This window comes from Emys orbicularis, chromosome 14 (genome assembly GCF_028017835.1).
Source record: "Emys orbicularis isolate rEmyOrb1 chromosome 14, rEmyOrb1.hap1, whole genome shotgun sequence".
Taxonomy (NCBI): Eukaryota; Metazoa; Chordata; order Testudines; family Emydidae; genus Emys; species Emys orbicularis.
In genome coordinates, this window is record NC_088696.1 from 20,847,966 (window position 1) to 20,859,491 (window position 11,526).

Sequence of the window (11,526 nt, forward strand, 5' to 3'; positions counted from 1 at the left end):
AGACCATGCAAAACTTGAGCTTTACCATGTACTGGTTCAGGCCTCACAGGTCCAGGATGAGCCTGAGCCGCCCTTTAGCCTTCAGGAGGAAAGTACATAGGTGGTTGGAGAAGGGAAGGTCCAATGGATCCCTGGCACGAACTGGTAAGTCATCCCTGGGCGTCCCATCAAAGATGGCACTTGCCAGCCTGCTTGCCCTAAGAGGGCCCAGGCTGGGGCGCAGGCCGGGATTGCCTTTTGTGGGCGCTTTTTATAGTCCCTTGATTTTTTTTATAAGGGGGCTGGTATCTGGAGTGGCCTGACTGGGAGCTTGCTATGGTTTGAACTTGGTCCTGGCCGGGGCTGGGACATGGAGACCAAGGGTCTTTAATGTCATGTGGGAGTCCTCAAGACCGTGTAACTTCAGGTCTGTTTGTTCCACAAACAGGGCCTTGCCATCAAGCAGAAGGTCCTGCAAGGAGTTCTGTGCCTCGCTGGACAACCCAGACAGCAGGAGCCACGACGCTCTCCTCATGGACACTGCGGAGCCATAGACTGTGCAGCTGTATCCGCGGTTGCCTGAAGGGCCGCCCTAGCGGCAGCCATGCCCTCCTCAACCAGAGCCTTAAACTCCTGCTTATCACACTCCTGGAGGGAGTCCGCAAATTTGGGCACTGAACCCCACAAATTGAAGTCATATCTACCCAGCAGGGCTTGGTGGTTAGCCACCCTCAGTTGGAAGCACAAGGACAAATAAATTTTTCTACCGAATAAATCTAGAGTCCTTATTCTTAGGAGTAAGAACAGGTTGACCGCCTCGACCACTAGAGAGTTGGGGGTGGGGGGGGATATACAGATATTCATGGCCCTTGGCAGGCACGAAATACTTCCGTTCTGCCCTCTTAGAGATGGGGAGCAAGGAAGCCGGGGTTTGCCACAGGGAGTTTGAGATCTTTGCCACCCCTTCATGGACTGGGAGAGCCACCCTGGCCAGTGCTGAAGCCGAGAGGACATTGAAGAGGGAGTCCGAGGGTTCCTCCCCCTCCTCAGCTTGTAGGTTGAGGCTTGATGCCACCCTTTTCAACAGTTCCTGGTGGGCTTTCGTGTCCTCCTGTGGGATGGGAGGAGGAGGGGCCATTAGCCTCATCAGGGGAGGATGAAGAAGGGGGTGCAGTGCTCTGCGTCCCCACCAGTGCCGCAGGTCCCATCACTCGGTCCCCCTTTTAAGTGTGGGACTAGGGAATGAGCACACCGCTGACCCTTTTCTGGGAGGCTGAGAGAGGGAGGCCGATGGTCTTTCTGAGGCTCTGGCCACCAAGTGAGCCACCACAGGGGGGCTTCGTCGGGGCCCATTGGTATCATGGTGCTGGCCAGGGAGCCCAGTGCCACTGCACCTGCTGTGGCACCGTCGGAGCGGACTGCCCTGCCTGACTCGCCTGGCCCACCAACTGTTTACTTCGACGGGAGGCCGGGCTGGCATACGATCTACCGCTATCCCGGGACGGGGCCGAGTGACGGTGTTGGGAGTGGTGCCGAACACGAGACCGTGATCCCGGCGTGCAGAAGCGTGAGTACTGTCTGTAGCAGCTGCTCCGCGAACAGCTCTGATGGGCGGATCTGCAATGGTGGGGTGCTGGCAATTGACGCCTGGGGCTGCGGGAGCGCTGCCCTCGAACAGGATGAAGAGCGAGAGCGGCGTCGACGTCCGTACCACGAGGGGCCACGATAGCTTCTCGGAGATAATGACCTCTGGTGCCATCTGTCCCGGTCTCGGCCGGTCTACGTTCCCTCGAGGCAGAGCGGTGCCTGGAACCCCTGCTGCTTGGCACACAGCCAGACAACCTGGTGGGGGTTGACGGGGACCGGCACGGGCTGCGCGTGGGATGGTCACTGTGCAGAGAATGGCATCAGGAACCTTCCCTCGACTGTGAACGGTACCATCCAGGCGGTGACTGTGGGGGTCCGAGTGGGGGCTTGCCCCGGACCGGGGATCCGCTGACAGTGGTGCGACAGGTACCAGTAGAGACGTAACATCTCGGGCTGCCTGCAGGGCCTCTGGCGTGGAGGGCACCCGAATGTGGCCACTGGCGTCCGGGGAGGTCGGCTCGGAGTGGGCTGGGCTACTCCGCTTGACTTGAGTCAGAGGCCGCAAGGCCGATGGGGACCAAGAGCTGCCCAACACAGGTCTAGTCTCTCTCCCAGCCTTGCTCCGCTGCCTTGGTGGAGAAGGTCTCTTCTTCACCTTTTTAGAGTATCCTGTGGACGGGGAGCGGTGCCGACTGGTGGAGGGCATCGTTGGGTTGCCACGCACTGATGCTGCGGTGCTCAGTGCCAACTCGGAGTGGTGCAGCAGTGTGGGGATCAGGGCCGACTCCATCAGAATGGCTCAGAGCCGTATGTCCCCGCTCCTTCTTGGTCCGAGGTTTGAAGGACCTGCAAATTTTGCAGCGGTCGCTGAGGTGGGTTTCCCCCAGACAGCATAAACAGTCCACGTGCGGAACACTCACAGGCATAGGCCGATTGCAAGTGTCGCATGACTTAAAGCCCAGGGCGCGGGGCATGCCCTGGCCTGGGTGCACTTAACTATTCTAATTTTTTGGGGGGGTAACTATAGGTACTAACTAACTACGAACTAACAAAGTCCAAAGAGGGAAAGCTACATTAGAGCTGGAGCAGAGCAGTACTGAAGCACCTTCACTGGCGGCAAGAAGGAACTGAGGGTGGGGGGAACGTGCAGCGCCCCTTATACCATTGTGGGGAAATAGAACAGGGGGGCTTTTTTTTTTTAATAGCCAAAGCTGTGAATCTGAAGGCCCCGAAATAAACCCTCCAACAAAGATCTGTTGTGCTGACTGCCCTTGCACGGGGCAGTGCAGGCCTAGGTCTGAGCAAGACTGAACAACACAGTTTTCTGCCAAACTCGGTCAAGGGTAATGGCCAGAGGAGGGAGGGGGAAGGAACAATGCAAACTGCTTTAGCAATATAATAACCGCAAGTTTATGAAATACATTAAGAAATTGCTTTTGCAAAGAGTTAATCATTCTTGCAGTTGCAGCTATCTGCAAAGTTTTCCAATTCCAGCTATCTGCAAAATTAGCCAATCATAGATCTTCTTTTAGCGTCCCCTGATAAACCCCCCTTAACCGAAACCCCCCAGAAAATAACATGTGCCTTGCCGAGAAATGGACCCAAACTGGTGCCAAGTACCACCCCTAGGGAAAACCACCAAGCGCCCCTCTACCCAAATAAACACCCAACTCTTGGGAAATAATGAGGAGGGTGGAGGAGGGGGGGGGCTGACCCCAACCCCAATTTCTTAACTCATGACGTATTGTTTGTACTTTGCTTGCAGTTTAATGAAATAAAAACCCGCCTGCGAGCGGTCCTCGGGGTGTCAGTCTTCAGACTGCACCCCAGTGCACTGGTATGTATGTCAATAAACTGGCCTCAGGCTTGAGACTTTGAACTAAAATCACTGCGTGGGTGTCTTTGACCACGACACCGTGCCATAGCAGCGCCACTCCAGGGGTCACTAGAGGCACTCCCCTACGGGTACTGCTAAGGGAAAGACTTCTGGCACCAGTGCACATGGCGAGCATGTACACCTATTGTGGAATGCACATGAGCAATCACTCGAAGAATAAGACAGTTAAAACAACTTGAATATTTCCTTGATATTGCTTATTCATGGTAATTGTTACAGTTGCTTCAAGAATAATATGCAATTGTGAATGGGAGACGAGATGGTTCATGTGATCCCAAATGGACAGGGTTTTTTCTCATGGATTCCAAGGCCAGAAGAGATCATTGTGATAATCTCGTCTGACCTCCTATACAACACAGGCCAGAGTACTTCCTCAAAAAAATTCCTAGAACATATCTTTTAGAAAAACATCCAATCTTGATTTAAAAATTAACAGCAATGGAGAATCCATCATGAACATTGATGAATTTTTCCAATGGTGATGTGTCCACACTAAAGAGCTTCAGAACCTCTTAATATTGTACGTAGAATACTATAATAAAATTATTTCTTTTGCCCCTGTATTTACAGTTTATATGACTTTTGTTTCAGGGTCATTTAAAACCCAATAAAATAAGAATCTATATCAATGAACCATGCATGCCTTTTTAAAGCAAACAGTGTGGCAGGTGCAAAAGGGGCCCAACTTCAGTGTTTACCCTGCCTCTCCTCCTTGCTCCAAGCACAAACCATTCCCAAACACCTATCCTCAGCCAGGTAAGGCTGAAGATGGAAAGACAACAATCTCTTAGGAGCAATCCCAGACCCTCAGAAGAATCCCAGATCCTCAGCAGCAGGAGCTACAGCAAGATGGCTTTTGTAGCTCCAAGATCCCAGTGACATCAGAGTCTTCCTGATGCTGCTGCACTCTCCCTGCCCATCATGCTGTTCAAACAGGATTACATCACTGTGAACTAGGAACCTTTTAATTCATTCCTGCAGCATCCACGCAGGGGAGTTACAGGGCAGCACTTTGATGTGCACTGCTATTCATGTTCCCATTCTCCAAACAGCAGGCAGCATAGGCATGCTCTTTGTCCTCCCCTATTATAAACCCTTCAGGGGAGGGACTGTTTTTTTTTTCTGTAAGAAGTGTCGCATACATTGGGCTCTATAAAAATAAAACTACACTAAAAACTTCTTTTCTAAGGAAACTATAGATTTTTATGCAAGCATCTTAGTATTTTTATTGGTACTTCAAAACAAAAAAGGATAGTTACCTGTTCCGTAACTGGCGTTCTTCGAGATGTGTTGCTCCTGTCTATTCCACAGTAGGTATGCGTGCTTGCCACGTGCACCGGTGCCGGAAGTTTTTCCCTTAGCAGCATCCGTAGTGGGGGAGCACCACTGCGACCCCTGGAGTGGCGCCGACATATCCTGCTATAAAGGGGGCTGTGTGCTCCCCCCACCCTCAGTTCCTTCTTGCCAGACAACTCCGACAGAGGGGAAAGAGGGTGGGATGTGGAATAGACAAGAGCAACACATCTCGAAGAACGCCAGTTACGGAACAGGTAAGTGTCCTTTCTTCTTCGAGTGATTGCTCCTGTGTATTCCACAGTAGGTGACTCCAAGCTATACCTGACGGAGGTGGGTAGGAGTTCTAAATGATAAAGGTTAAGGGTTACCCGGGCGGAGCACCGCCCTACCAAACCCGGCATCATCCCTTGCTTGGGAGACGATCGCATAGTGTGATGCAAAAGTATGGACAGAGGACCACGTAGCAGCCCTACATATGTCCCGAATGGGGACATGAGCCACATAGGCCGCAGACGAGGCCTGGGCTCTCGTCGAGTGCGCCTTAACAATAGGAGACGGGGGAAGCCCAGCCAGGTCCTAACACGTGCGTATGCACGAGGTGATCCAGCGGGAGATCCGCTGGGTGGAAACCGGTTGCCCTCTCATGCGCTGGGCCGTAGCAATGAAAAGCTATGGGGATGCCCGAAATGGCCTTGTTCGATCCAAGTAAAAGGCCAGCGCCCTACGCACATCTAGCATGTGTAGGCATCATTCCTCATTGGAGGAATGGGGCTTAGGACACAGGATTGGCAGGAAAATGTCCTGGTCCATATGAAACGCTGAGACCACCTTCAGTAGGAAGGCCGGGTGTGGGCGAAGCTGTACCTTCCCCCTTATGGAAGACAGTGTACAGGGGTTCCGAGGTGAGTGCCCTAAGCTCCGAAACCCTGCGGGCTGAGGTGATAGCTACCAAAAACGCCACTTTCTCAGATAAGTGGGACCAGGAACAAGTGGCCAAGGGCTCAAAGGGAGGTCCCGTGAGGCGTGACAGTACCAGGTTCAGGTCCCAAGGGGGAACTGGGGGTCTAGCATAAGGGAACGCTCTGTCCAAACCCTTTAAAAACCTGGAAGTCATGTGGTGGGAGAACACTGACTGTCCCGCCACTGGAGGATGGAAGGCCGAAATGGCCGCCAGGTGCACCTTGATCGAGGAGGGAGCTAGCCCTTGGGTCCTAAGGGACAGGAGGTAGTCCAGGACCAGCTGGAGAGGAGCAGACGCGGGGGAGGAGCCTCTCGCCCTCACCCAAGAGGATAACTTACACCACTTGGCCAGGTAGGTCCTCCGTGTGGACGGCTTCCTGCTTTCAAGCAGGACACGTCTAACAGCCTCGGTACACCTCCCTTCCTCCGCATCTAGCCATGGAGCAGCCACGCTGTCAGGTGGAGCAGGGCCAGGTTGAGATGGAGGAGACGAACACCCTCCTGGGAGAGGAGGTCCGGGCGGAGCGGCAGCCTGCAAGGGGGGGCACCAAGAGTTGCAGTAAGGTCCCATACCAATGTTGACGGGCCCAATCCGGGGCTATCAGGATAATTCTTGCCCCGTCTGACTTCACCTTCTGCAGGACCCTGCCTATGAGGGGGAAGGGCGGGAAGGCGTACATCAGGGGCCCCGACCAATTGAGCAGGAACATGTCCGTCATGGCCCCTTCGCCTTCTATCACCCTGGAACAGAACCTGGGACACAGGCGGTTCTGGGCGGTGGCGAATAGGTCCACCTGGGGAGTGCCCCACTGAAGGAAAATCCATTCTGCCACCTCCCTGTGCAGGGACCACTCATGTTGATGTGACAACACCCTGCTCAGGCGATCTGCGAGCGTGTTGCTCTCGCCGGGTAGGTGGAACGCTCGGAGGAGGATGTTGTGGACTATACAGAACTCCCACAGGAGCTAGGCTTCCTGGCATAAGGCCTTGGACTGCATGCCCCCTTGCCTGTTGATGTAATACATTGCGGTGGTGTTGTCCGTGAGGACTCTGACCACCTTCCCTTGTAAGTGCTGGTGAAAGGCCAGGCACGCCAGGTGCACAGCCCTGAGTTCCCTGACATTTATGTGCAGGGTCAGTTCCTCGGGTGACCACATACCCTGGGTCCTGATGTCCCCCACGTGGGCTCCCCAGCCCAGGTCCGAGGCATCCGACACTAGATCTAGGGAGGGAGAGGGGTCTCGGAAGGGGATTCCCTGGAGCATGTTGCTCGGGAGGGACCACCATTGGAGGTCCGCAACCACCGCAGGCGGCACCGTAACAACCTTGTCCAGGCCGTCCCTGACCTGGGAATAGCGGGAGGCCAGCCAGAGTTGGAGAGGCCTTATCCAGAGCCTGGCATGTCGCGCCACTGTGGTGCATGCTGCCATGTGGCCGAGGATTTGAAGGCATATCCGAGCCGTGGTTACCAGGAAGGATGTGACCGAGGCAACGAGGCCTCTGAGCACCTCGAACCTGTCCCTTGAGAGGGAGGCCGTGGCCACCTGGGAATGCAGCAGCACTGGATTCTATACGCTGGACCGGAATTCTATGCGCTGGACCGGAACTAACGTGGATTTCTCCTCGTTTACCACTAGGCCTAGATTTGAGCAGGTGCATAGCAGGAGGGTTATTTGCTGCTGCACCTGGGACCGGGACTTGCCCTTGAGCAGCCGATCGTCCAGGTAGGGAAAGACCTGCAGCCCTCTCCTCCTGAGGTGGGCCACTACCACCGCCATACACTTCGTGAAGACTCTGGGGGCCGTCGAGAGGCCAAAGGGTAGGACCGTAAACTGGTAATGGTCCTGACCCACCAGGAAACGGAGGAAGCGCCTATGACCTTCGAAAATGTGGATGTGGAAGTAGGCATCCTGAAGGTCCAGCGCTGCAAACCAATCCCCCGGGTCTAGGGAGGGAATAATAGAGGCTAGGGACACCATGCGGAACTTGCAGCATACCAAGAACTGGTTGAGCTTCCGCAGGTCGAGGATGGGCCGAAGCCCGCCCTTCGCCTTCAGGATGAGGAAATACCTGGAATAAAACCCCTTGCCCTGGAATTCCCAAGGTACGCTCTCTACGGCTCCCAGGGAGAGGAGGCGCTGTACCTCCTGACCCAGGAGGAGCGCATGTTCCGGGACCTCCGCCGACTCCCTGACCGGAGGGCAATTGGGAAGGGGTGACACAAACTGCAACCTGTACCCCAGGGAAACAGTGTTGAGGACCCAGTAGTCCGTAGTAATATGAGACCATTGCAAACGGAAGGCAGGTAAACGATTTGCAAACCTGAACTTTATTAACTGGGGGGGCTTAACCTGGCAACAGGCCCGGTGACCCCCCGCAAGCACTCAAAAACACCGCTTCCCTGGCCTTAGAGGGCCCCGGGCGAGGGGCCGAGCGGGATTGGCGTTGTGACCAGCGCCTCTGCTCCCGCTGCTTCTTAGGCAGGGGCTCATATCTACCCCGAGCCTGTGGAGCGGAGGTGTGAGGCCTGGGCTTGTCCTTGGCCGGCGGGACGTACAGGCCCAGCGTCTGCAGGGTAGTATGGGAGTCTTTCATCCCATGCAGACGCTTGTCTGTTTGATCTGCAAACAGGGCCCGAACATCGAACGGCAGGTCCTGCATGATCGACTGGGTCTCAGCCGATAGTCCAGAGAGCGAAAGCCAGGACGCCCTTCTCATGGAGATTGTCGCGTCCATCGAACGAGAGGCCGTGTCCGCTGCATTGGAGGCCGCCTGGAGCGCCGCTTTAGCTGCGGATGCCCCCTCATCCGCAAGGGCCCGAAACTCCTTCCTGTCCTTCTCGAGGAGGGAGGGCTCAAACTTGGCAAGGGACGCCCACAAGTTAAAATCATATCTGCTCAAGAGGGCCTGGTGGTTGGCCACGCTGAGCTGAAAGCTCGCAGACGAATAAACTTTTCTCCCAAAGTAATCCAGCCTGCGAGTGTCTTTGTCCTTAGGGGTAGGAGTGGGTTGGCTGTGCCTCTCACGGTGGTTCACCGATTCCACCACCAGAGAGTTCGGTGTTGGGTGGGAGTATAAGTACTCATGCCCCTTTGTGGGCACAAAGTACTTCCGTTCAGCCTTTTTGGAGATCGGACAGAGAGATGCCGGGGTTTGCCAGAGGCCAGTAGTAATGTTGGCCACCCCCTGATGGAGCGGGAGGGCCACACGTCCCGGCGTCGAGGAGGTCAGGACATTAAACAATGTGTCCGATGGCTCCTCCATCTCCTCGGCCTGGAGCTGGAGGTTTGATGCCACCCTCCTGAGTAGCTCCTGGTGGGCCTTGAAATCCTCCTGAGAGACCGGAGGTGGTGGCGCCACGGAGTCATCCAGCGCCGAGGAGGTCGGGGCTGCGGTGTCTTCTGCACCCGGCTGTACCGCAAGCTCGACGTCCTGACCCGGGGCCCGAGTCGGTGCCGGAGGGTCGGTGCCCACTGCCTCATCGCAGTGCCAAGGCGGCGACGTCGGCTTGGCCTGGAACGCTCCTGCCATGGAGCGGGGTCCCGGCGGTGCCGGTGCCTGGGGCCATGGTGCCCATTGGCACCACTGTCCCTGCCAGGGAACGGCCTGGCCTTGGGACGCGAGGTGGTCCGTGAGGGCCGGCTGGTCTTGCGGCACCGAACGGCTCGACGAGGGGCAGCTACGTGCCGAAGCCGAAGTCCGGGACGAGCGGACGGTGCCGTGCGAACAGCTGGAGCGGGCCCACACATGACGGATCCGGCCCCTGGTTGGCGGACAGGTAGGAGTCTGAGGTGCTGTCTCCGTAATGCCTCCGGCGCCCAAGACTACGACGCCTCGGTGCCTGGGATTCCCGTGACAAGCTCCGGGCGTAGCGCCTTCCACGGCAGGTGCCAGAGCGGGAACGGCGGTGTCGACGACGATGAGACCTGTCCCTGCGGTCAAGGCTCCAAGAGGAGCGGCGCCGTCTCTTAGTGCCTCCCCTACGGTCTCCCAGAGTGGAGGTGGAAAGCTCGCTTGCAGACGATCCTGCTCGCTGCGTGGAAGCGTGCTGGGGTCCGCGGCTCAGCCCTTCAACTCGGGATGGTATCTCAACCTCGGAGACGTCCGGAGAGGGTCGATGGGTACTGAGCGAAGGCTTCCCACGGGATCGGGGGCCCGCCTGGAGCGGCGCTCCCAGTACCGGAAGCGCCATGATGTCACACACGGCCTGAGCTGCCTCCGGCGTCGAAGGCATTCTCACCTCTGCTGAGGAGCGTGTGGATGGCACCGGACTACTCCGCTCTACCCGAGTCGGAGGTCTCGGTCCCGATGGGGATCGTGGGCTGCCCAACGCGGGTCTAGCCTCACCCCAATCTTTCTCCCGGCGCCGCTGAGTCTTCCCTTGCTTCTTAGAAAGGGAGCGGTGCCGGCTCATCGACGGGGCGTCGCTGCGCACCGACGACGCGGTACCGGGCGTGGAATCAGGACGGCACGCCTGGGGCACTTCGCTGCGCGCCGAGGACGAGGTGCCCAGCACAGGGTCAGCTCGACGCGCCGGTGCCAACGCCGACTCCATTAGGAGAGCTCGGAGTTGGATCTCACGCTCCCTCTTCGTTCGGGGCTTGAAGGAGCGGCAAATTTTACACTTCTCACTAATGTGAGCCTCGCCCAGACAGTGAAGATACTGAGTATGTGGATCGCTTCTGGGCATAGGATTGCAACAAGAGTCGCATGACTTGAAGCCTGGGCCACGGGGCATGCCCCAAGCCCAGCAGGAACAGAGAAAGAGTTCAACCAGTAAGAGAAACTGGATACCACTAAGGCTAGAATTGCTGTAGCAAAGCTGGAGCACAAGTTCCGACTACCTTCACTGGCGGCAAGAAGGATCTGAGGGTGGGGGGAGCACGCAGCCCCCTTTATAGCGTGATATGTCGGCGCCACTCCAGGGGTCGCAGCGGTGCTCCCCCACTACAGATGCTGCTAAGGGAAAAACTTCCGGCACCGGTGCATGTGGCGAGCACGCACACCTACTGTGGAATACACAGGAGCAATCACTCGAAGAAGAATCTCAATTACACTTATAATACATTACTTGTAAGAAAAACATCAGCTACTTTAAGACTACAATTTCCTCTTAGAATGCTGAAAATAAAATCTTTCCCTACAGATCAACTTTTTTTTGGCAAGCAATGATTTTCCTAATTTTTAACAGAGCATAAATCATCATCTTTGTTCATCTTATTTTCTGTGCATCAGCATCATGACTATCCATTTCATTAGCACAACTGTGACAACAGGTAGTTAATTAACAGCTGTTCCAGAGCAATAAAAGATAACTTGCATTCTTGTATGTTACTACTACAAAAATGTCTCTCTATAGATAACTGAAATCCAGAGGATCCATAGGACATTCCACCAGTTTCACATCTTTAAAAGCTGGTTTGAGCACAAAGTTTAACTAATTAAAAGAGTAATTTCCTTGTTTAGCCTTCCACAAATTACATTCCTTAGAAAGACAAATTCATGCAACATTCCTGAGGATCTAATTTGCATATTTAATTCTTCATAGGGTAAACAGAATTAAAGGAGGAATGCTGAATGGTTATTTACCATCCTTTAAATGAAAACTAGTTAGTAATTAGAGTGGCTGAGAAAAAATATATTAAAAATGAGTTTTCAAAATATTTACATACAACCCTGTCATCTCATTCTCTTCATAACTATATATTAATTATGTTAATGATCTTTGTAGGATTCATAAAATTGAACAAAGTATTTAAATTGAATAGCACCTTGCATGTGAACAATTCAATAAACTTTACAAAGAT